The sequence below is a fragment of the Eptatretus burgeri genome, chromosome 4 (assembly GCF_056783735.1).
Source record: "Eptatretus burgeri isolate ZD-2024b chromosome 4, Ebu_testis_v1, whole genome shotgun sequence".
In the NCBI taxonomy this organism is placed as follows: Eukaryota; Metazoa; Chordata; class Myxini; order Myxiniformes; family Myxinidae; genus Eptatretus; species Eptatretus burgeri.
The window spans coordinates 29,290,564-29,316,898 of NC_140964.1; the positions used below are offsets into that span (position 1 = coordinate 29,290,564).

The following is a 26,335-nucleotide window of genomic DNA, read 5'->3' on the forward strand; positions in this document are numbered from 1 at the left end:
TCTTCCCTGAATTCTGGGGTGTTTGAACGTTGGTAATTTATTCACTTTTATCTCTTCATATAATCTCTGCTTCTTCCAGTTGCTCCTCTTGTTTGCCACTTTGTCATTATCATTGTCCATTCTTGCTCAATTTCATGTACCAGCTTTTGTGGTGAAGGGGGTATTTCATTCAATTTATTTTCTTCCTTTTTTTTTTTACAGGATCTAAGGTTAGTAATGGAGCTACCACACAGATATCACACACATGGACATAGACGAATACACGAGACACAACACAAGACTGTTAGATGAGACGGACACAACCACTGAGCTTGGGGAAGTGCCGTCACTTCTCGTGGTACTGGGTACCTGTGACGTCACAATAATGGCGCCGCTTTTTCACCGCACTCACTGACCAGGGCAATTCCTCCTCCTCTTGGGTGACAACCTATGGGTATTGTCCATGCTCTTATCCTTTTAGACACTGAACATCAAGCAAGGAAACGGTACGTACCATTTTTAAGTCTTTGGCGTGACTGCCAGAGTTTGAACCCCAAACCTCCCAGACTCGAAGCAGATGCTTAATATAATAACTAGAATATAAGGCGGAAATACCGATCTTTGCTGTGATAGCTAATCAATAGGGCAAGAAGAAAAAATATTCCTGAGAGTGCGGGGATAACCAGCGTCGCAAGTTGGCATTTGCAGTTTTGTCATGTGTGCCCATGTACCTATGAAAAAAAGTATGTGTGAATATATATATATATATATATATATATATATATATATATATTATATATATATTTTATATATATATATATATATATATAAATATATATATATATATATATATATATATATATATATATATATATATATATATATTGGTGAATACCATAAGGGCCCAACTCCATGAAACGAAATTTTACAGGAGAGCATTTTTATTATTTTTCTCAGTGTGGCCAATATCTTAGTATCGTATTTATGACACATATAGTACCCCACCAGAGGTGGCAAATGATAGTTGGGTTTTAGCTGGGTGACCAAATAAAAACATCAGAGTTCGGTCCTTTTTTGTCTTAAACGGCGAAAACTTCTACAAAAAAGTGACAAAATATGTCTTGTTTCTCCAGAATCATTTTATTTCAAAACCTTGTGTGAAATGAGAACTACAAAGGACAATTTTTTTTTTTTTTTAACATCTGGGGGGTTGTCTTCTAAGGTCCGGTGTCAACAGCTTCTACTTTCCAAGAACAACCATTCTGCAGATACATGTACTTCCGTTTTAAACTCGACATGAAATGAATACAAAGCAAGCAAACCATCTGATTTCTTGGCACTGCACCCCACATTGAGCCTACCAACAAACGTCAAAATCATATACCGACTCATCTTCAAAATCTGACTCATCGTCACCACCTCTGTTATCAGTCGCTACTAACTTATCAAGGAAAGCCTGTGCTTCAGCTGAAAGATATCTGACAAGTGTCTGGACATCTTGAACTTTGGCATCCTTGACACCCAACTGCTTACTGTCGAGTGTTTGCTGTGGATAAGTAATATCCCTGACATTAGGCTTTACAAGGCAGAACCTCGTTGTGACTTGTGATGACATCGTTTCAGAAACCTCAATGTCGTATCCGAAGTCTGATATATACTTGAACATTTTGTACTTACTGAAAGAGTGCTTTTCACCATCCTTTTTTTTTTTACCGATTTCTTAAAGAACTGCCCAAGGTGTGATTCAACATCAAGCACGTCCTTGCCTTTCCTCGAAACTACCTGAAATTTTTTCAGAAATGATTTTCTCCCAATTTTGGTACATTTCAACGGTTTCATGCTTTCTCTGGATTTTTTTTCTATCACCCCAAATTTTCGGTCATACGGCAAATAGCTGTCTCCTCTGATTGGAAGCTGAGGAATCACTTCATCAGATCTCTCATTGATTACAAAGGAGGACAGATACTCAACCAAAGTACAATTGTGGTTCAGACCACAACAACCATCAGTGAAAACTATGAGATTTCTAACTGTTTGGGATGTTATTATCCCCCCCCCCCTCCCGGAGCGAGGGAGCAGGATATTGTAATCGCCCGGTTTGTTTGTCTGTTTGTTTGTTTGTCTGTCTGTCTGTCTGTTAGCAACTTTATGGCAAAATGGCTTTAGCAAACACTATCAAATTTAATCCCCAGGTGGGCAATGAACCTTGGACGACCCCATTGTCTTTTGGGTCCAATTGGATCAAAGGTCAAGGTCAAGGTCACGAAAAGATCAAAATCGTTTTTTGCTCATAACTTCGTCAAAAATGATCTGATTTACTTCAAACTAAGCTTATCGTGAACCTTATTCTATTTGTCACTTATAATCCTACCCATTCCTATAGTGAAAAATGCATATTTGTGAAGATCGGTGGGGTCCGAAATTTTGGGGGTCATGGTCATCGGTCAAAATTACAAATTTTCCATTAAAACTAAAACAATGTTTGATAGGTGTGGGAAGATGGATGATAAATATTAATTCTACAGGCCATATCTCCACTCTGCAGACATACGCGGCCAGCTCCAGACTAACATAATCTACAAGTTTCAAGTACCCGTGATTTAAACAAGTTATCACATTCAATCATTATGATGTCATCGGTCAAAATTACATATTTTCCATTATAAATCAAAAAAGGTTTGGAATATGCGTGTTTACGATGGAAGACATATATCAAGTCCTTTATTGGCTTTCATTTGACACCGTGACCTTTGACCTTATGTGGCCTTGAAAGGTCAAAATCATTTTACGGTCATAACTTCGTCACAAATGGTTTAATTGACTTCAAACTAAGACTTAAATATTCCTTATTCTATTCCTCATAATCAACATTCAGGTTAAGGATGTATCAAATTTAAATTTGATCCCCAGAATAACTTTATTCCTTAAATGGCGGGATTTGTTGTGCCTGGCACCACTTGTTTTCATTGGAATGTTTGATGCAACTAATCACTTCATTCACACCTCTACGTGCTTCAGTTTCATGCCGTGAGTACACCTTCATTTTGTCTGTTTTGGCCGAGTGTTTGCCAAATACGAACAGCCACAACTACCTTGAATAGAAGACATCCTCAGTCGGGATATGTGGAAAGGGGATGTTCTGTTTAAAATCAAAACAGACACATTCTGTGTTGGCATTGTTCTCAGCAGCTTCAGTAAGCTCCTTCAACTTCTTGGAGAAGACGTTTGCCTTCGTTTTGTGAAAAAGCAGCTTTGTTTCTCGGCCCTTGGTTACAGCTGCATTTTTTTTTTCAACCTTGATTTTGGCCTTAAGCTCAGTGCAGATACAACAGACATCAGATCGAGGCCGACCAAACCCAGAATTAAAATTTCGCTTGAAATAATCATAGTAAAATCTGAATTTTATTTCACAGTCTATCTTTTTTGGGATCGGTTCCAGCCCGATATTCTGCATATTTATCGGGGTGCAACAGTTCAAGGAACAGAGTGTACATTTTCACAACTGTCAGTTCAGAGGAAAGATACCTCCTCTTCTTTCCATGGCCGGTATCATCGGATACACAATATGGGAATGACCGAATATGTGCATCCACCTTCACCTCTCAAATCTTCAGGAATGCACTTTCTGTTGTTACGAGTCCCTCGTTTGTCTTTTCGTGTGGCTCCCTTAGAATGGTGCTGAGCGACTCTCCTCATGCATTTTGTTCCCACTCCATGCAGGCTTGCAAAGGTTTCTCTGCAAACCATTTTTACATCGTCTCCCAGTTTCACTTGGTGGCAATACTGCCGGCTGCGTGTTGAAATGATGCTTGTGTTCCGTTTGGTCGCCTTCGCTGAGGGTGCTTTGCAACTGATGAGGGACATCAAATAGACATCTTGGCCATCCTGGTTGCCAATGGTGTTAAAATTTGCCAGCAGCGTCTCTTGTGCGGCAACAGTGAAGGTTTCAAGGCACTTTCTTCGACACCCGAACTAAAAATACCTCATTAAAATGCTTTTGTAGGTATAGCAAACATAGCTCTGATCCTTTTCATGCAATGATAATGATATTTGCAAAGAATGCGCAAAATTCCCCCCAAAAAATAGCCTGGCACTATAGGGGGAAAACTACCCGGCACTGAATGGGTTAACGGTATCAAAGTTGATCTGAAATAGAGAAGGCTCATAAAAATGATAAAGCGGTGCAAGATTCTGTACAAAGCCTGGCTGTACATGCAAGAATGTATTTAATTTTATTAAACTGAATTTTATTGATAAACACACAGTGCACTGAGTAATGTAAAGCGGTATGCGTGCAGAGGCATCAACTTTACATTGATATTTACCTGCACTTCTCTCACATTTTACTTGCAGTGACTGATTCCTTCTTGGCACCAACATACTCTTTGCCTTCTGCTCTCGGTCTCTTTCGTTTGTTTTTGGCCCATTCTCCTTCATTTCGTTTACTTTTGGGTCTTATTTCTTCATCACTTGTATCAACATTCTCCATCGGCGCTGCCATCTTGGATCACTGCTGCTGCCACCGAAATGTCGAGGCCAAATTTCCTGCAACAGAGGCCCAACTCCTGGAGTTGGGCCTCGGCTGAACTCACCGTGGAAAATACATTGTGAATCAGCACATTTATTCATGGGAGTTGGGACCTTCTTGCATACAGTCAAAAAGCTTGTCAACTATGGAACATAAAACATGCAAAACCTGAATTTTGAAAAATGGTGGAGTTGGGCCCTTATGGTATTCATATATATATATATATATATATATATATATATATATATATATTTTTTTTTTTTCGTCGCAACCTTCCCGGGAGTCCCCTGAATCCACCGTAGTTCGATTTATTGAAATCCGTTAATCTGTTCTCAACTTATAACATGACAAACAAACACAGACAGACAGACACGGCTCCTTTCACAATACAGATAATTTGTCGACGGTGTCATTCACTGAAAATCCTGTGAATTTGATAACACCTTTTAAATTGGTGAACTGCAAAAACGTGTCAGAAAAAAAGACTTTTTGTCTTTAGAAATATCGACATTATTGTCAGTCGTGGTGGGCGGTTTAAACAATTTTGCTTTTTATTAATCAAATAACTCCCTACCCCCACCAACCACCTCTGAATACTAGTTAGCAATCTATCAATGAGGGTAACTCAACAAATAAAGTGAATTTTACTGTCACTGAGAGTGTATGTATGTCATGCAATGAGAGAGAGAGAGAGTTTGTACAATATTGCAGGAGCAAATAAGTCATTCATCAGCTACTCTACTTGGTACCCGACTTTCCTGGATGTGGTACGAGTGATCGTGCTTTCATGGTGACTGTCCCACTACAAGCGTGCAGTGTTATGGAACGGTGAGGAGCCGTCAGTGTTTTGCTTTGTGAAAGTGTTGAAGCATGAGCCATTCGTTGGAGAAACACTGCACAATTTGCTACAAACTGTCACAGATAAGTGTGAGCGGTTTTGAAAATGACGAAAAAATGTGTGCAATGAACAAATGGCCTTGCGTGGCCAGTGTTTGCTGCCAAAAAGGATCACTAGTCAGGATATACAGGTAGTGGACAAAAAAAAGGAAACACCAATAGAAAGTCACATCAGAGGACATTGTGAGCCAGTGCGGCCTGTACGCGCCGTGAAATAGGGTCCACCCATGTTTGGAATTCTGCAGGAGGGATGCGGCACCATTCTTCCACGAGGAAGTCAATCGACTCACACCTCTTAGATGGAGATGGAAAACGCTGTCTCGGGCATCATTCCAGAATATCCCGTAAATGCTTGATCGAGTTCAGATCCGGTGACTGAGAAGGCCATGACATATGGATAACAGTGTCATGCTCATCAAATTATTTGACGACCACACATGCTCTGTGAATGGGCACATTGGGTCTGGGGAGGGCGGGAGGAGGGGGGGGTCTCCTCTTGCAGCCATGCAAACTATAATTCTCAGCAAGCAGGCCTGTACAGCACTTTTATACATGACCCCGAAGCATGCTTGTGTGTTAAATGCGTGAACACATGGGCCACACCTGTGTGGGAGCCGTTGCTTGGTGTCCCTCATTTACCGAGGTGTTTCTATTTCTTGTGCACTACCTGTAGCTGCCATTGTACAACTGTCTCGAGGTACATTACATTGTAATTCACACAAGTCTGGGTTCAGCAAAAGTGTTTATTGATGACTATGAGGTAGGTCCAAGTGGCAATCCAGGAATGGATCTGGAACAAACGAAAATTTGACTACGAGGGCATCAATCACCTTGTGTGGTGATGTGCAATGGGACCATGTCCAAAAATAAAACTCATCCTCACCGGTGAAGCGTATGTTGTGGACAATTCCCAAATTCGCTTCATTTATTTACTTATTCTTGTAGTGTTTTGAGATACCTTGTTGAAGACTAATGCTGTGGATCAAAACTGAGCTGTAATAGATGTTTGTTGATTTACGTATTTACGACCTTTCTGGTTAATCTGCCTGAAAAAAAAATATTGACTAATGACCAACGGCTATTGTGCCCACTGCATCCATCATCGGGACCACACTCTGTGCAGAGCGTTGGTGCTGCCTTAGCAATCTCCTTGACTATTGGACACAATCCTGGATGGGTCACCACTCCGACACAGTATACTAGCAAGCTGGCGCTCATTTTTCCGACCTTGGAAGGAAGACGGCCAGAGTCAACCCCACCTGGTATTAATTCAACAGCCGAGGGGGATTTGAACTCAGGATCCTTCGATCCTAAGCCCACCACCCTAACCGTTAAGCCAACACCAGGCATTATGCCCACCCCTCCTTCCCAAAGTTTTGTCGCGACACGACAAAGGACATTGCGGTAAAGCTTTATGGCCTGGGATGTTCTCGTTTTATATTGGGGAAAGTGATTCAAGATTTATAGGTGGTTTGAATTTGATATATTTTCATGAGTCAAGTCCCATAGTGTATATTTACCATTAGTTTAAGGGTATTTTTCTGACAAAATTGAAATATGTAACCAGCATCTGTCATTCTTAGTTTGCAGCAAAATGCAGAAATTGCTCGTCTTTCTTTCTCCCTTCACCGAACGAAGCCTGGAACTTTATAACTGCATCAAAACTTGTTTTTCTCTCCAGTTTGTGCATTATCATTTGCACGAGTCAAACACATTGAAGCTTAACCACTACATGAGGTGTTTTGGAATGATACAATTTATTGATTGTGCCTGTTTTTAAATAAGTGGTGTACCTGTGTGTTGCATTGTGAAAACTGCTTTGAATTTACTGCCAAAGATTGTTGATAGTTTGCAAATTTAAATTTATTGTGTGGTGCCGGCCTATTCGCATTTCTAGGAAACGGGTAGCTGAACTGGATTAAAGAGAAAGATGAAACGACGCATTGAATGCACGCATGATATTGAGCGTTCATTAGCAATCGGCGTGGTTTAGGGCTGTGTTTGAGTGCAAGGAGCAAGTCAGATGGTTAATTTAATCTCCTTTTGAACCTGGACTAATCAGACCAGGTTCATGGATGGGACTAATTAACTATAAGGTTGAAGAATGATGCTCTGGGTGCATGTTTGTATATCCCATGTCTTTATCCACAAGCCAATATATATTCGCATACCGTGGAACCCCGACATTCGTGGTTTGTGACCTGTTTGTACATTTGAGTATCTGCTTTATTTTTATTATTTTTTTAATTTTTAAAATTTTTTTTAATTTAATTTATTCAACACTTCATGACCGGTCTCCTGTATCCACTGTCACTGATATTAATTCAGCATGGGAATTCTTCCACAGAAACGTGCTCTCTCGTATGTGCAGATTCCTCTCCTCATCTCATCTTCAATGATCTTACCAATCTCTCACTCACGGTTCTCTGAATCCCGTGGCGAGGCTCTTGCTTTAAAAACAACTTGCATTCTCATCCTGGAATGCAAGTCCGGCTGAAGGCGACCTCAGATCATTCCACAAAGCCTGCAACACGTGTACGTCTAACCTCAGGAGAGCCAGAAAACGACATCTGTCCAATCTCACGAATGAGCTTTCAAACTTGGCTTCCTCCTCTAAAACGTCACTTTTTACCTCCGCCACCGAAGGTGAAGGAGGTTATGTTTTCATCCCTGTCTGTTTGTCTGTCTGTCTGTGTCTGTCTGTCTGCAGGATATCTCAAAAAGTTGCGGACTGATTCGGACGAAACTTGGTGGACTGGTTGAGTTTGTGACAAGGACGAATTGATTTGAGTTTGTTGAAGATCCGAATCTGGATACAAGAATTATTTAATTTTTTTCAGTGATTTTTCACCATTGAGAGATTGGGCCAAAAACGATGTAGTTCTGTCGAGCACGATATCTCAAAAATGTATTGGGCCAGGTATGTTATCATGGATCAGGCATTACGGGGTTGAGATATGTGCTCCACAGAGTGCCCTTCTAGTTCAAAATATGATCCTTTTCCGATTTTCATCTCTCAGATTGATTAATACAGGCAGTGTGTGTATGTGTACTTGTATGTTTTTGAATATCAACAGTATATAATCACAACAGAGTCTATTGTTCCTGGTGAAACCAGCGAAACGTTGCCCGAAACCGGGTCTGCTCTTGCTTTTTTGTTCAAATTGGTGGAGTCGATCTAGTTTTCTACTTTTGGTTGTAAGCATTGTCATCTTCTTTAAAAATGTGAAATTCCAACCATCCCAATTGTGTGTGTGTGTGTGTGTGTGTGTGTGTGTGTGTGTGTGTGTGTGTGTGTGTGTGTGTGTGTGTGTGTGTGTGTGTGTGTGTGTGTGTGTGTGTGTGTGTGTGTGTGTGACCACTGTTTCTCGACAACCATTGGTCCGATCTAATTGAAACTTGCCAGCTTTATTGCTGGGGACCTGAGTATGTGACTTTTCATGGTTTGATATGAATCAGACAAGTGTTTCCCAAGTTATGGCCATTTATTTTCCAAACCAATGACAAGACACGTTGCTGCGGAGGCGTGGCTGATGGGGAAAGGGCGCCATTTAGTTACCGTGGCGTAGGAGTGGCAGTGGTCAATGGCAGCGAATGTCATGGCAAGCAAAGACAGGGAGGTAAACTTGATTTTAATTTGGATTTTAATTAACTCTGTATGTGGAAGTATCACACCAGTTGTTACTTCAATGCAAGCGATAATTCGTGGAATGCATGTGAACATTCTGTACGGGCACGCACCACTTCCGGATAGTGATGACTTACTGTATTCTAATAACTTCTCGATTTCTTATGCGCATTTATAGATAAACACAATGCCCCAATCCAGTCGTCGTTTACGAGAGCGAAGGAACGGCCTGTGTGGTTGTTTGAAAGTTTTTTTTTTGATTTGCACGCACGTACGGCCACGCACATATGGGCACACGAGAGCGAAGGAACAGCCTGTGTGGTTGTTTCTGACACATGGTTTGAAAGTATTTTTTTGCACCAACGGCCATGCACGTATGGGCACGTACTAGTATATATAATTCCAGCAATCTCTGTGTCTGTCTGTCTGTCTGTCTGCGACCGCTGTTTCTCGACAACCACTGGTCTGATCTAATTTAAACTTGCCAGGTATATTGCTGGGGCCCTGTGCATGTGCCTTTTCAAGGTTTGATATTAATTGGACAAGTGGTTCCCAAGTTGTGGCCATTTATTAACCAAACCAATGACAGGACACGGTGCTATGACGTCACGATTGACGTCACAATTCTTTTTTTTTTTTCTTTTTTTGCACATATGACCACACACGTATGGGACCTCATTAGTATATATTATATATATGTATATATATATATACATATACATATATATATATATATATATATATATATATATATATATATATATTGTTACAAGTTTTGCCCGCCCGGCGTGCGATCGGCCATGTAACTCAAATCGCGACGCGTCGCCCACCGGAACGGACAATTCAGTCGTGACCCTCTTGGAACTACCGCCAAGGAGCTAGCCACGGGTGGGGGTTTAACCTCACCACAACCCAGTCCGCATTCTACCCGCGCGAAATAGGGTGAATCGCCGAATGTCGATATACCCAAGTACCCGCGCGGGTAGCGTACCGAGGAGTTGTACCACGCCGCAGGTCGACTCGGACACGAACCGCTTAAGCGGCTCCTTCCGTGCTGCAGGGATAACCGAGCGGAGTTAAAATAAATGTCAAATAAAACATTGGTTGGAAAAAAATCTTGACTATAATATGCTAGGAAAAACTCTTACTCCTTCTGGTATCGCTTCCAGTTCCTGCATGGTGCATGTGGAAAATTTATGTACAATATACTGATATAGTGTATTGGAAATCTGTGTTCAAATATTGTGCTATGTATTGTGGCGTATTGTGTGTCCAGCACCCGAGTCCCCGAACAATAAAACCATCATCACACTTGAACCCATTGAGATCCCATTTTCATTTATGAGGTGTTGGAGTACATGAAGGGGTATTCTCACACGAAAAAATCGGGACCATCGGTTTGGCTGGGGAGTGGGGGCCCAAGGTCAAAGGGCGCCCCAAACTCTAACTTTGTGAATTACTGTTTCGGAGTGATTTTACTTGACGCGATTTGAAAGATCTTGCTTTTACGAGCATTTTGATACCAAGATCAGCCAAATCGGACCACGACAACCTGTGATATGGCCTCTGGAAGATTGTGGGGGCAGTCGGGGGCGCCCAAATTTGGGGGGCCCGAGAATGGGCCCGCAGGTCTAAAAGTTGGTATTTGAGTTTTTTCACCCAAGTGAATAAATGACCAACATATGGAGAGAAAATGAGGTATTTGTGTCGGGAGGGTGTGTACACTTGACATCGAATGCCCCGTGTCCATTCGTGCCTGGCTCTGCACGATAACAAAGTGTCGCGAGCGGTGCACGGGTCTGCCTTTGAGAGCACATTCCGTGCAACATCCTCCGTTCTGATCCGCCATTACGCACGTGGCCAGCGCTCGCCCGATTCTCCTATCGTGTGCGTGGGATGAAACCCGTTCGATATAATTAGTCCAGAAATGGGTTGAAAGGAACACACCGCTTGTGTCTTGCACACTCGCATCCCACGCAACGTGGCGTAGGGTTGCCTTTCTATTATCGGCCTCGGTACGCATTTCGTGCAGCGTGGGCGTTGTGCTGGGTGTGTTTCCTGTGTTGTCGAAAACACCATCAGGTGGAAATTACCGCTATGAGTGCCTTTTGCAGGCGGTGTTTTGTACGGATGGTTGTGGGTGTAGTGCCTGCTTGGCCTTTGCTGAGGATCCATCTCACCGCGAAGGGCGCACGTGGCTCAGATTTACCTCAGGAATAATCAGAAAAGTCGAGCAGCAATGACGTTAGAAATGAAATGAAGAAGGAATGATGTAAGCAAACCTAGCTATGAGATCCTCGCAACGCACATCCCTGTTGTCCCGCTAGACAAAAGGGAAGGGACTATCTACACGTATATTAATGGAATAACTGTCTTGGGACCACTATCTGTTGGATGCATGCGGTTCCGAGAACCGCAGCATTATATATTGTTGCGGATTCGCGCCCGCCGGCGTGCGGACGGCCACGTAACTCGAATCGCGGCACGTCGCCCATCGGACGGACAATACAGTCGTGACCCTCTCGGACTAACGCCGGGAACTAGTCACGGGTGGACCTTTCGGTCTCACCACGATCGTGCCAATCGGCCCCCGCGTGGGATAGGGTTGCTGTCCAAATTCGACCTACATAAGTACCCACACGGAGGGTAGACCGGGCGATCGCACCTCGCCGCAGGTCGACTTCGGACACGGGCCACTTTAAGCGACCCGTTCCGTACTATCGGGATAACCGAGCGGTGTTATTCGTCGGCCTCGACGGTTCGATTAATTATCGGGCGTTTCAGCCCACGACCAACCCTTTACGTGAAGCAAGATGGAGATTCAATGAAAGAAAAGACGAAGCGAAGCGGGAAAACAGTTCAACATAATTCACATTTATTTCGCGATGAACGGAAAGCACACATATACAATTACACCAAAAGCACATGTAAAAGGAGAAGAAACACAATAATACACAAAAAGCAAATATAAAAGAGAAACACAATGCAGAGCTATCCGACTACCGAGCACACGGCAACACTTATACAATTTTACTTCACAGACGGCGCCGACAACACAGATACCCAAAGCAAAAGAAAAAGAACCACCCTCCAGGATGAGGGGGGTAGACGGGCCTGGGGCCGAGACCGTGTCGGGCCTACCCGTCTGATGATGAGACGCAAAGCGGCGGTGGCGCCTCAACTCCGCGGGCCTCGCGGACAGTGTCTGGTAGGGGGTGGGAAAGGGGCCCCCTTGTCGCACTATCTCAGCGCGGGGGGAAACAGGAGGGGGTTGTTGATGCTCGGGGGATGGCGGATATCACCCTGTCTCGGGTCCCGCGACTAGCGTCTCCACCTCGACCTCGGTCGCGTTGCTGGCCTCTCCCTCTGCAGCTCCCAGCACCGACGCGAGCACCCCCTCGTCCGCCTTCGCCGCCGCCACCTCTCCACAGCTCCGTCTAATCGCCCTCTCCGTCTCCTCTCTTGGCTCGTCCCAACTCTTCACTCTTGACTTCTCCCCTCCGAACTAGCACTCTTCTTCCCAGCTCCACCGACAACTCGTTCCAACGCACCACTCTCAACTTCTTTTTACTGACGAACGCAGCCGTTTATATAAGCCCCGTGGCTTCGCTCCTTCACCTTTGACCCTCTGCCTCCGACCCTTCACCTCTCTAACTGGCTCCCCATTGGACCGAGGAAAAGTGGGCGTGAATGCTTTTTGATCCATGAATTTGCATATAGCGTCCTCACTCCAACGCCCTGGAGGCGGGGCCAAATCGCCCCAGCTCGCCGATAGGACGGAACAGAAGTGGGCGTGAGTCGTTTTTGATCCGTTTTTCTTCGGAAAGTCTGTGATGTCTCTGAACACGCTGCTCGGTGCGCGCCCCACACGAGTCCAGCATCGGCGCCCACAAGTGGCGCAAGAATGGCGGTGATGCGATGGTGGCGAGTTGTGACGTTAAGGGTCGTGGCTGTTGTTGTGAAGCGGCGTTGTGGTTGGTGGTTGTTGTTGTGAAGCGGCGTTGTGGTTGTGGTTGTTGTGTGATGGCGGAGTTGTGGTTGGTGGTTGTTGTTGTGAAGCGGCGTTGTGGTTGGTGGTTGTTGTTGTGATGGCTGTTGAGACGTGGTTGGTGGTGGTAGTAATGGCGGCTGGTCCAAAATAAAGATAGTAAAAGAAAAACGGCTATCCTGAAGAGTCGCAGCCCGACTGAATGACATTTATTCCCTCGAAACAACGGGTTTGGGCCTAACTACACATATACTTGCAGAGATATCTCACCTAAGGGACCTGAATGGTGGTTTGTGAATTTCGTCAACCACAACAATATCGTAGACAGTGGCAACGCAGGTGACTTTTACTCAGGGAGTAGTTAATGCATGGAATGGCCTCCCTGGAAAGGTAGTGGCGGCAGAAACAGTCTAAGTTAAAATTAGAATTTGATAGGTTCCTGGAAGTTATGGCATTTTCGAGGTAAAGGGATGTTGATAAGACTTTTCGGTAGCGTGAGCATTGATGGGTGATTGTGTGCATGTGTACGGAGTGTTGTTGGTGGGGGGTCTTGTCAATGGGTCTTGTGTGGTTGATGTTGTGTGTTTCTAACCAAGCCCATGCCCCCTCCCCTGAGCGAAGGAATAGAAAGAAGAAATAAATGAATAAAAATTATATATATATATATATATATATATATATATATATATATATATATATATATATATATATATATATATATATATATATAGATAGATATCTATATCTATATATATCTTTTTGCATTTCTTCCTTTGATCTTGTGTCGATAAATTAGTGTGGTGTTCGTGCAGGCATGATGGGCTGACTGGTCTCCACCTGTGTTAGATTTCCTTGTATTTCCGTGTGTGTGTGTGTGTGTGTGTGTGTGTGTGTGTGTGTGTGCGTGTGTACACACACACACACACACACACTCACACACGCACACACACGTGTATTGTATATTAAAAAGGCTTTTCTGGCTGAACAGTCGCATTGGCTGGGCTGTGCCTTTTGGGTCTTCGCTTCAATCAGATGTGGCTGAAACCTAATGTGTTGAAGAAGCTTTGTGGAAATCGGTGCAACAACTTTCCCTTTCACTCTGGTGTTTTGTTCAAGTTTGTTTACTTGTTTTGCGACGGTAACAAGCGCAAGTTCTGCTTTAAACATTGGTGTCCTGAATGTAAGAGTTGCTCGAAGGAGTTTGTCCATCCCAGGATGATTGTCGTGAGCTGGCCCCTCGGCAGCACGTTCACGCTGCCAAATGTCTCGTGTCAGTCGCTTTGCGGTTCCTACCTGTTGCAGCCCGAGGTGTGACATCGCTTTCTTACGGCACTCTTCACTTCATTCCCCAGGTGACGTACGTCATGACGAGCTGCAAATAACCTGGAGCATTGCTCGTTCGGTTTTTGGTTGTTTTTTTTTCCCCTTCTTCGTCTTCTTCTCTTCCACTTATCCTTTTCGTTTAGATTTGAAATTATCCAAATAGTTTTGCAGCGATTCATTTCTGTAGAAATTATTTTTTTGGGCATTTATGTATTTATTTATCTTGTGTTCTGCTAACTATTTGTGCGGCTGATTGGAGCGTTGCTGTGGCTTTATTTGTTCCTTCTCATGACCCGAGGAGTTTGATTTTTTTCTGCATTGCATCGCTCGAGTTTAACCATTGCCTTCCATGTCGGTTGAACATCGCATTCCCTGCTACCCAGTTTTAATTGGAGGACCTGTAGGTCTGTGAATGGCTTTTAAACATTGCAGTTGTGTGGTTGTTCTCGTTGTTGTTGAAAATATTTCGAGCTATGTCGGACTGTAGAGTGTCCTTTGACATTTCTTTTAAAATTTCATATTATTTTTCGACTTCCGAACACCGTGGGGAAACGTAGCCCTTCCATATAAGCTGCCCATTTGACCTTGCCATCAACGGTCCCCCTCTGAAAGCTTGCAGTGCGACAATGCATCTTGTGCTGTGCCGCGTTTGGGTTCCCGCCCTTGGTTTCGTCGGTTATTGAACTTCTCAGCATGCGGCTGATGGACGACTTGACCTCACTGCCACGCGACCGACAGTTAATTCTCTCCCTCCTGCGCCACTGTCTATCCCGCCATGGGTGCTTTTGCTTTCTGGTGAACCTTTTGGCCCAGCGTCTCGTGGGCATTATGGGATGAATCTGTTCTTGCTTTTCCAGGTGCATCCCTCATGCAAACCTCTGCTTTTGGAAGTACAATCGGAGCGCAATTGCTCCATCACTAGCTGCTTGTGGCGTCATCGAGTGATTAGACCAAAATAAAACTTTTACATCTGTTCTTATGCCCAGACTGCTTTCGTCATGTTGGTTTTAGCTTCGAGAGGTATGGGATTTCAAAGTCCTGAAAAAGAGTAATGCTAATTGTGCTAATTGGATGATTCAATGTTTATTGGTTATGTGGCAGGTTATTTTTTTCTCCCTTTTTTTTTTTTTTTTTTTTTTCTCTCTCTCTCCATTGCATGCTTGCATGTTGGAGGAAACGGTGGGAAACATGAAGGAAGAAGCCCACTGGGCGAGTTTGAAGATCATTTTTCACAACTTTGGCAATCCCAGCAACAGGAAATTATTTAAAGCTCTGGTTGCCTTGGTGCGGTCACGCACCGTGGCACAGACAGACCTCGAATCTCACAGACGCGGATCAAATCTCACCCAAGGCCCTCCTTGTGCATTGTTTCTTGCCAGTGCCCATTTCCTTGCTGTGCTCATCCTGCTGGGTGTGTAAATGCCACCCTGGTGTTCTTGTTTTAAAATTCATTTATCTTCGCTTTCTTGAGTACCCAACAGGTTTTTGCATATCGATAGGCACGCACGGGATTGGTTTTTATTTTGTTTTTTTTAAATACTTGGTGCACTTGCTTTGACACTTTCCTTAAGACGCAAGCTTTTTATTGTTGGTCCGTATGCAATGGACCACGGAGGTTATGATTGCTTGAATGATCAATTTGTCTGCATGAATGGTTATGACTGCATGAATATACCACGGAGGAATGTCAAATCTGGAATTTACATTTCAGATAAGGTATTGTCATCATGCACCGTCCGTCCGTCTCCTCTTTCGACTTCTCTGGCAAAACCGCTGGGCCGATCCGGCTGAAATGTTGCCGCAACGTTCCTCTCCTGAATGGTAACGGGAATTGCAAAGCTCGTTCCAGTCACATGACTTTAAGTGTGTCAAAATGGCCGACTTAGTAAATTTCTTCCAATTTTTTTTATTCTCCAGACCCACCAGTCAGAATGCTACCAAATTTGGATTACAACATTAGGACAGGGTCCAGTGTTAAACTGCGCAGGCCATGCCAATCACATGACCAGGAATGTGTCAAAATGGCGGACAGTAAAATTTTTGGGAAAATTGCGTAAATTCTTTCAAATATCTTCCTCACCAGACTCACCAGCCAGAATTCCACCATATTTGGGTGACAGCATTCGGCCAGGGCCCAGATAAGCAACTCCAGGTCAAGTGGCCCTATTAAAAAAACAAAAAATTATATTGTAAAACTATGAAGTAACTGCACTTTGCTGTGATTGAGTATCATACCTTGGGTGCCCCCTTGGCTGGGAGGTGTGTGGAGTTTGGCTTGTGCCTGGGCCCTTCTGCATTTGAGGGTGTCTTTGTTGGGAATCAAAACAATTGCATTTAAATATACTGTCTTCCGGATGCAGAATGGAAATTGATACATACAGGGTCCAATTGCTACGTCACAGTTGTCACTGAGCGCAACGAGTCGTCGTATGATCCTTTATGAAGTTTAAACAAAGAAAGGAGGGCATTTGGTCCATCACTGTTGTATTGCACTCGAGAGTGAATGTTTTTTACAGCGTGTGTGTGTGTGTGTGTGTGTGTGTGTGTGTGTGTGTGTGTGTGTGTGTGTGTGTGTGTGTGTGTGTGTGTGTGTTCAAGCTAATGGGAATGTTATGCAGCCCTTGAAGCAGTATGTGAATGTACCTGTCACAGAGCAGTGAAGAGTTAGTTGGAATGACCTTTGGTGCCATTTAAAACTTTTCCTATTATTTATTAAATAATTATTGCGGCTCTTTACGCTCTAGTTTCAAGCTGTGCAGAGCAGATCAAAGATTGCTTTCATGATTTTTCTCTTTCTTTTGTGAAAACGCTCAAGCCTTATCCTTCTCTGCAGTTATTGCTTGATTGTGGTGATAAAGTGTCAGTGTATTTCTCCTCTTAACTCCTGCAGCATGAAGTCTGAAATGGTTACCTGTCGTTTCTCCATTGTGATGTAGAACATCAAAATTGTGGTGGATGATTACGAGCTTGGCGCGTCACACTGAGAAATTGGTGAAATGATTTGCAATGTGCATTCAGGAGTGTTGTCGTCTACAAAAGAGGAAGGTTCTGAAAGAATATGCTTTGACGAAATGTTATTGATTGTCAATGTGGGTAGGTGTATTAAAAAAAAAATCTAGAGCTGCACTTGGTGGAGCACATACCTCCACAAGGCTGAACAGTTTCCCACTAATAGGCCGGATCTGCATCCGGACCTCATCCAAAATCTAATTGGCTTGTTATTGTCATCTACCCAACTCATCCACCAAGTTTTGTCGTACTCCGTCCACTTCTTTTTCATATATCGTGCTATATATCGGTTTGGCCCGATTATATCCCTCGATGGTGAAGAATCCCTTCAAATAATTCTCGTATCCAGATTCGGATCTTCACCAAGATCGAATAATTTCGTCCTTCTCACAAACACACAACCTTTCCATCAAATTTTGTCTGAATCTGTGCACAACTTTTTGAGATATCCTGCTCACAGACAGACAAACTGGCATGGAAAAAACAACCCCCTTCCATCTTTGGTGGCACAGTTAACAATATCAAGACATCGTTTGTGAAGTGCAGTATTTGCCCTCCATAAAGGGCTGTCACACCTTGACGTTTTCGCCAGTGTATGGCAAGGTATCAAAATGTATGTAAAACGCTGGCATACGCTGAACTATTGATGTTTTTTTTCCAGTTTTGGACGTATTCATAACGAGTTGGATGTATGCATAACGTATTAGTAACGTACACAGAACGTTTCGATAACATATAGATAACTTATATCAACGAATGCTGAACGTGTTGTCGGCGTTCACAACCTATGCCCAACAATAGTCTAACTTATGCATAGCGTGGTAGCGTATCGCCGACGATCACGTGGCGTAGACTATTCATAGGCTGCGGCTCGACGATTCAAATCATAACCGCACTAGACATCGAAGTGTCAAGCCGCTGTCACACCTTGACGATTTAGCCAGCGTATGCCGACGTATGAAAAATTTGCTGAATACGCTGGCACACGTTGAATACGTTATGGGTACGTTTTGTGTATGTTAAGAGCACGCTGGCATACGTCGTAGTACATTGGCATACGTCGAATACGTTATGGGTATGTTTTGTATACGTTAAGAGCACGCTGAAGCACGCTGACATACGTCGTAGTACGTTGGCATATGTCGAATACGTTATGGGTATGTTTTGTATACGTTAAGAGCACGCTGAAGCACGCTGACATACGTCGTAGTACGTTGGCATATGTCGAATACGTTATGGGTATGTTTTGTATACGTTAAGAGCACGCTGAAGCACGCTGGCATACGTCGTGGTACGCCGAGTACGTCGACAAATTTTCAGCATGTTGAAAATTTTTCGACGTATGCCAGCGTTTGACACACGTTCCGCAAACGCTGGCCATAAGTTGTAGGCGCGTTACACGATCGTTGACACACGTCGACACACATTACTTGTAAGTTACTCGTAAGTCGAAACGCGTCGAGGTAATGGTTAGCGTCAGTGTTCCAGATTCCCTGTTTTTTTTTTTTTTTTTTTCTTCTTCTTCGGTATGACGGTGATGTTGACACTTCGATTTCTAGTGCGGTTATGATTTAAATCGTTGAGCGGCAGCCTATTAATTATATTACATTTTCACCACACTAGATGAAAAATTTCAAGCATGGAAAATTTGTCTAACAGCTCGGTGTACTACGACGTATGCCAGCGTGCTCTTAGTGTTTACAAAACTTACCCATAACGTATTCGACGTGTGCCAACGTTTTAGACAAATTTTTCATACGTCGACATACGCTGGCTAAATCGTCAAGGTGTGACAGGGCCTTAATGGAGGGGTTGTGTTGGTATTTGTGAACAAACTATTCTGTTCAACCTGAATGATTCATTTGACATTCACCTTGTGGACAGCTCTTAACTTTCATCTCTTGAGATTAATCGAGGACAGAAATCTGGGGATCGTTTCATCGAAGTTTCAGTTTTAAAACCTTATCTTGGTGGCATCATCTAATGCCATGCACACCAGTAAGACCTTTAATGTCTTTTGTATCACAGGCTTTGTGGTGTGATCTTGAATTTGTGGTGCAGTAGTAGATGTACCTGTGATCGGCTGAGAAATTGGGGTCGTTTCTCGATAGTGAGTGTGTACTGCAGGCACATAAATAATGTTGGGTCCTGCAGCAGGACAATCTGTGGATTCCACACCGTTGTGTTGTTTCGTGCCTGATGCAAACTCCGGCAAGGAGGCTCTTGCCATCTCATTGCAGGCATGTGAGGTCTATTGTCCGTTGCATCCTAAGCAGTTGTCTCTCTGTCACTTAAAGCAGAATTTATTAATGCGGGTGCAAGTTAACTGCTTTCGTGATCAATTTTTCAACTGGACTTTGCAATAAAGCAGCTTTTGGTAATTTTCTTTTTTAACCCGTTCATCTTCTCAGATTTATTATTTTCGCAGCCAAAGCCGGATGCTTAACTCTGCAATTCTCAACAATGTCAACTCCTGGACAGCCAAATCCTCTTGCTGTGAAATGTTGTTATTGACAACGCAAAGTTATTTTATATGGAGACAATTATACCTTGATGACCTATTTGTGTCAGGTCAGCACTATGTACAGTCAAGCAACCATTTTTCCTTTTATGACGATCATCTTCTCCAAAAGGAGTTCAGTTGCGTAGCCATTATGAAAACCATCTTATTAATGCTGGGCCATCTATAATTTTTTTGTGATTGGCTGCAAGCAAATTTGTCATCAGACCAACCATGCCTGAAAAGCATTATTGTGATAATGAAGTATAATTTTTATCTTGCCAAAACGAAGTTTTTGCAAGATATGTTAATCAGCTTGTGTTTTTTTTGTTTGTTTGTCTGAAATCACGTATAAAAAATTCTGCAGAGCACAGTTATCATCGGAAATTTTTGTAACTTCGCATATCAGAGGCTTAGAGAGGTCCCTTTCAGTGCACAAAATTTTGAAGGTCAAGGTCACTTTGGCACAAATCAGGGGAGTCGACGAAACCCTTATTTTTTGAGTAATTTTGATCGGATCATCTTCAAACTTCATGGGAATATAGTTCATGGTCTGGCGCTCAGCTGATTAATTTTTGGTGGCGATTGCCCTTGACCTTCATATGTTTTTTTTTGTTTGTTTTTTTTTGGTCTGTAATCACGTATAAATCACTCTGCAGAGCACAGTTATCATTGGAAATTTTTGTAACTTCGCATATCAGAGGCCTATAGAGGTCCCTTTCAGCGCATAAAATTTTGAAGGTCAAGGTCAAAGGTCAAGGTCACTTTGTCGCAAATCAGGGGAGTCGACGAAACCCTTATTTTTTGAGTAATTTTGATCGGATCATCTTCAAATTTCATGGGAATATAGTTCATGGTCTGGCGCTCAGCTGATTAATTTTTGGTGGCGATTGGCCTTGACCTTCATGGTTAGCACCTCAGGTCAAACATATTTGACCCCAAGGTCAAATTTTCAAGTTTTAGGAACCATATCGTGTAGTACCTCAAATTGAACACCTCGATGAGTGCTTTCTAGATATCTCAAGCTTGAGACATTATGACGTCATTTGGTGACGTTATGAGGCAAAAGCATATTTTTCATGGTTACTCTGTAGAACGATTCTCATCGGAATCTCTCGTAGGCAGATATTCCTCAAGGAGTCACTCCTGGTGGATAGCAGCTCTGTTCACCTCAGTGTAACCTTAAAGAAGTCACACGTGGTCACCTTTTGGCAAGATACGGGTCACCCTGCGGGTGACATTGGTTTTTATTTTTATTTGTTCACATTATGCCCGACTTTGGTTAAAGCTGCTGCGCTGTTTAAATTGCTCACTTTTCCCTGCAAGGCCCATTTGGATTGGAAGCAAGTTGCAAATAATAAATCTGGCCAAACGGGCAGTTCCAAAGGATGTCCTGCAGAAAAACCTCCGCAAGCAATTTTTAAAAAGAAAGGGGAATTGTCATTTAACGGCTTTTGATTTTGATGTACCACATAACTATTTAAAGTGTGTTGGTGCTGTGAAAACAGTTTCTTGACGAGGGCTATACTGGGTGGTTTGCATTTGCCTTCAGAGCATTATTTGTCCATGTTTGATCCTTTAAATGTTGAGCATCAAGGAAACATACCATTTTTGAAGTCTTTGGTGTGACTCGGAAGTGGTTTGAACCACTGACCACCCAGATTCAGTGCGGACACTCAAACCCAGCGTTTCTCAACCTTTTTACCCTTGTGGAACCCTTGAAATAGTTTTCATGTCTCAGGGAACCCCTGCATAAACATTATTATATACCATTGTTAATATCTCGCTCTTTTATATTTTTATCGTAGTTCACGTGGTAAATATTATGTATTTTTTTCGGATACCTGGTTTAAGGAAAAAATGACCCCCATTTTGTCAAATTTATTGGCAATGAGACAGACCACGTCATCATTGGTGACGTCATCACGTAGAGGCCGTGTGCCGTGTTCAATGACGAGTCGTTATTCCGGGCGTCCATCGCGATTCGTGGTTATTATGGTTGTTATAATATAACATTCCCTATGGTTGTTATAATTGTAAATAATATAAGACGTGAAGCCTCTATGATAATAACCAAGGAGCTTCCAACAATATGCCGTACGTGTATAGTAAAATAACGAATATTAAATCAAACAAAAACTACTCAAAAATACATTTGCCTATTTATTACTGTTTCTCGCGGAACCCCTCGCGACCTCTCGCGGAACCCCGGTTGAGAAACACTGCTCTAACCATTAAACACTCGTTTTACGGAGTGAGAGATTTAAATTAGTTTTGGGTTTTATCAATCTTTTTCTGTTGTTTTGTTTGTATGCTCTTTATTTTTCTTTAAATTTTTTTTATTTAATACTAAATATATTGTACATTCAGCATACTTTATCTGCTCTTTAAAAAAAAAAAAAACATTTTTTAAAAAGTGATTATTTCAAAATGTTGTATCTTCAAAGATTGGTAATTATTTAATATGATACATTTTTACCCGTCACTTCACTGACGGATTTAATCAAAAGACAACATGTTGTACTTCACATTCTGCTCCATTCACCCTCTCGTTTGCCTGAGTTCATCTTCCGTATGTTCAGAAATCATCTGCATCACCTTTGTCAGCCATCCTTGCTGCTTATAAATGGCATGAAATTGGAGTCCAAAAAAAAAAAAATATATATATATATATTAATAAAAATTATTATTAGTAACAAAAAAAAATGGAGTAAAAATTATTTCTGCTTCGCTGCGAAGCTCTGATGTTTTCTTTGATTTGAGCCTCCACTTAAATTGGATGAAGCGAAACATTTTGAAAATTTCGAATTATTCTCACTCAGATTTCAACATCGCTGTAAGGTTGTTTAAACTTTCTTTGTATAAGAACTAGATTGTTTGTAATACCGTGTACCACCAGGAGTACTGTACGATGCACATGATCGGTTTTTTATTTTATTTTTAGCAGTGTCTCGCATAGCGAACGCTGTTGTTCTTGCAACAAGAGCACGGCCTTCTCCTTCTCCTTCTCCTTCTCCTTCTCCTTCTCCTTCTCCTTCTCCTTCTCCTTCTTCTTCTTCTTCTTCTTACAAAACCTTGAGGACTCTGCTCTTTTAAATACAGGATCCGGATCTCCTTAAATACTAAGCACCTGTACACATCCTCACATTGAGGGTGCCTTTTGAGAGCGTCTATCATGAACTTTTAAACATATTCGGACATTTGCTTTTAAGTTTCGAAAAGTTCACGTTACTATTTAAAGATTATCCCATTTAATAAATTGTAATTTCGTAAATACACTATTTTCTCGTCATGAACGAAGATCGTCCATGACAGACGTGACGTGACGAAATATCGGAAGTTGTTTTTTTCTTCTTCTTCTTCCTCTTCTTGTTCTTCTTCTGGTGAAGACAAAACTTTTAGGACGTGGCTCTTGGACACATTTGTCCTTGTTTTTTTAGGTTTTGGGGTAAATAAAGTATGGCTGCCAAACCATGTGAGTGACCTATGACATCATATGTGTACATCTTTGGTTCCTCAGGGATAGGCAGTCATGCGTGTAAAGTTTCACCTCGATCTATTGAGCCACTTCAGATAAGAAGATTTTTGAAGGTAAAAAAAAAAGAAACAACATGGCTGCCGAATCACGTGACCGATGACATCATTAAATTATTATTATTATTATTTTTGGGGCCATTTTATCACTAGATGGCCTTCAAAATTTTTCATACTGATCAGATGTAGCATTCTACATATGCAATGATGACATCATTTTAGAAAAAATCACACTTGTTCTCCATGAGGAGTACTTGCTGTGTGCCAAGTTTCAATTATGTCCTTGGTGCGGTTTCAGGTGGAAGAGGTCCAAAGTTTTTCTTTTTTTCCAACATGGCTGCCACACCACGTGACCACACCACGTGACCACACCATCATAACTATCATGAAAACATTCCACCTGAGTCGTTGCTCCAATGGTGAAAATTCCGTCTCAATCAGACGAGCAGTTGTGGATAAAAACACTAAAGTTCTATGCGGCAAAGAAACAAACAAACAAACCGGTAGGTGGACATGGGTAGTCGCCTACCCAATAGAACCTGATGCGATGGGCCCGTTCGATGGGGAATGACCTAAGGATTAAGCACAAGAAAATTCATGATTCCAGCTTCAAGGGTTAATGCTGCAGATTGTTTTTTCGTTAAAATACCCCCACATTTAGAGGTTTTTCGGCCGTTGCTTCGCAACAGAGGGGTCCATAGCAACGGTTCTTTCTCATGCATAACTCGGACATACCATGAACCTACCATACCAGTTTCATGTATATATGACTCATAGTCTCTGAGATATAACGAACTTCGTTTTTTTATTGTTTTTGACCAGGGTTCATTCAAAGTTTATCCTTTCAGACAGTTTTCATAGGATTCGGCTGGAAATTTTTAGCAATATGGCTGAATGTACTGCCCACAGTCGCTCGTGGCCCGATTTTTTTTTTTTTTTTTTTTTTTTATTTTTATTTTTTGATTTGCGAAGAAATAATTTTTTAATGATTTTTCAAAAATTTCAAAGTCCCGTTGCTTGGCAACGGTGGTGTCCATAGCAACGGTTCTCATTTGCGCACAACTAGGTCATGGTATGAACCTCCCAACCAAGTTTCATCAAAATCGCCATTGTATTAACTGAAATCGCCATTGTATTAACTGAAATCACCATTTTAAATACTGATAATAAGGGTAGAACAAATTAAAAAAAAAATAATAATAATTCGACTAGATCGACTACCCAACAGACAGACAGACAAACATATCGATGGAAAAACTGATAATAAGGGTAGAACAAATTTCAAAAAAAAATTTAAAAAATATATAAAACATTTTTTTCGACTGGATCGACTACCCAACAGACCCCCACATTTAGAGGTTTGCAAGACCAAATGCAATACCCTCTCATTCGGCAGGGGTAAAAAATACCATTCCTTTCTTGCCGTAAATGCACACAGGGCTGCCGAGGCAGTTTCATGAGCAAGGACAGTCCTGGACAGGTTACCGAGGATGGTTATTACCCCAGTTTGTCCGTCGGTCAATGTAAAAAAAACCCCCAAATTTCCATATAGAATCTTGACAACTGTGTTTAATTCCATCTAAATACATCACTGATCAGAAAAAAATGTTGTTGCCAGTTTTTCTGTGTGGTCCCAGGGTCATTTTTGGTTCAAAATAAACTTTGGTGTGAAAAATGCGATAATATTTGACCAAAAATTTAGTTTCTTTAGTAAGTATACCGTGTGACCCCTTAAAATGATCAGGATGATCCAATCCACTATGAGAGTATGTTTCCATCTAGTCATGAGTCTCTGTGTGTGAATATTGTGCAGTTAAATGCTATTAATGTATAATTCTTCACTACAAGTACCAGCACATGGAGTCTCAAAAAGATGAGCATTTGAATTTCCAATGGACAAAGTGTCGCATTAAGAATTTTGCAAACATCAGTCACTCCTATTGTGATCCAAAGTGTCCCACTTCAAACCACATATATTTACACCTGAGTCCTTGCTCCTTACGTTACTCCTCTTCCTCATCTTGTCCAATTACAGTGGGTTGTGTGTTGTGACATTTGTCCTCATCTCCCGCGCAGTTGCAGAGTTTGGTGCAGACAAGATTGTGGTGTCTGCAAGAGCACCTGCCTGAGCATGTCATGTTTGTGGATGCACAGCTGCTGGAACACAACAACACCGGAAGATTGTGTTCATCTCTCCTTTGATGTCTCTCTCTCCTCTATTGCCTGGTCTATAGCAGAGCGACCAGCTTCGTTGGAATGTAGGACTGCTGGCTTCCTCCCTCGTGCATCAGTGATTGTGAAATTTGTGATGTTCTGTTGGATTTTCTCTAAGAGGACCTGCCGAGTGATTTTCTCGTTGTGAATTCCATGATCGTGCATCATACTGGTGTACAGTGCAGCCACCTCAGTCAGTGTGATGTCTCCTTGATTCAAGCGCTCTTTTAATTCGGCAAAGAATTCAATCTCCGCCGAAATAGATGCCACAGTGTCGTTGTCTGACTGGTTGTCCCTGTTACTGAGCCTTTGGGGCTGCTGCATGTAGCGCTGCCAGTGCATCGTGTGTCAACTTGTGTGGTACCTGATGTCCCTGGACAGGAAGTCTCCCTCCTCAAGGATGTCTGCCATATTCAATTTCCATTTGTCATTATGACTGGCATCTACAATCTTTTTGACTGATTTCCAATGTCTGAAGTTCTGCATAAGTGAACCTGCTCTGGGTTTGAACCACATCTGGCATGTTTCTTTTCGTGTTTGATATCTTGGCAGTAGAAACAGGCTCTCAGTTGAACGGACTGACGTGGGATCGTGTGAGTGACCTTTTCCTTGACTCAGCAGATTCACTGCTATCAGGCATAGTAGTACTACTTGATATGGGTCGTCCCCCTTCCTTCTTGTATGAGAACACGCTTGAACTCTTCGCAGACAGTGCTTTTTCGTACAGCTTTTTGT

At 42.3% G+C, this 26,335-nt stretch overlaps 1 protein-coding gene and 2 pseudogenes across 4 annotated transcripts in view; 1 reads left to right on the plus strand and 2 right to left on the minus strand.

The window, feature by feature from the left end:
- LOC147027710 (repulsive guidance molecule A-like) overlaps positions 1–26,335 on the plus strand; it is a 164,369-nt gene that overhangs the window by 35,142 nt on the left and 102,892 nt on the right. The gene's annotated exons all lie outside the window — the stretch shown is intronic.
- Positions 949–2,605, minus strand: LOC147027711 (uncharacterized; annotated as a pseudogene).
- LOC147027712 (uncharacterized) lies at positions 2,143–25,942 on the minus strand (annotated as a pseudogene).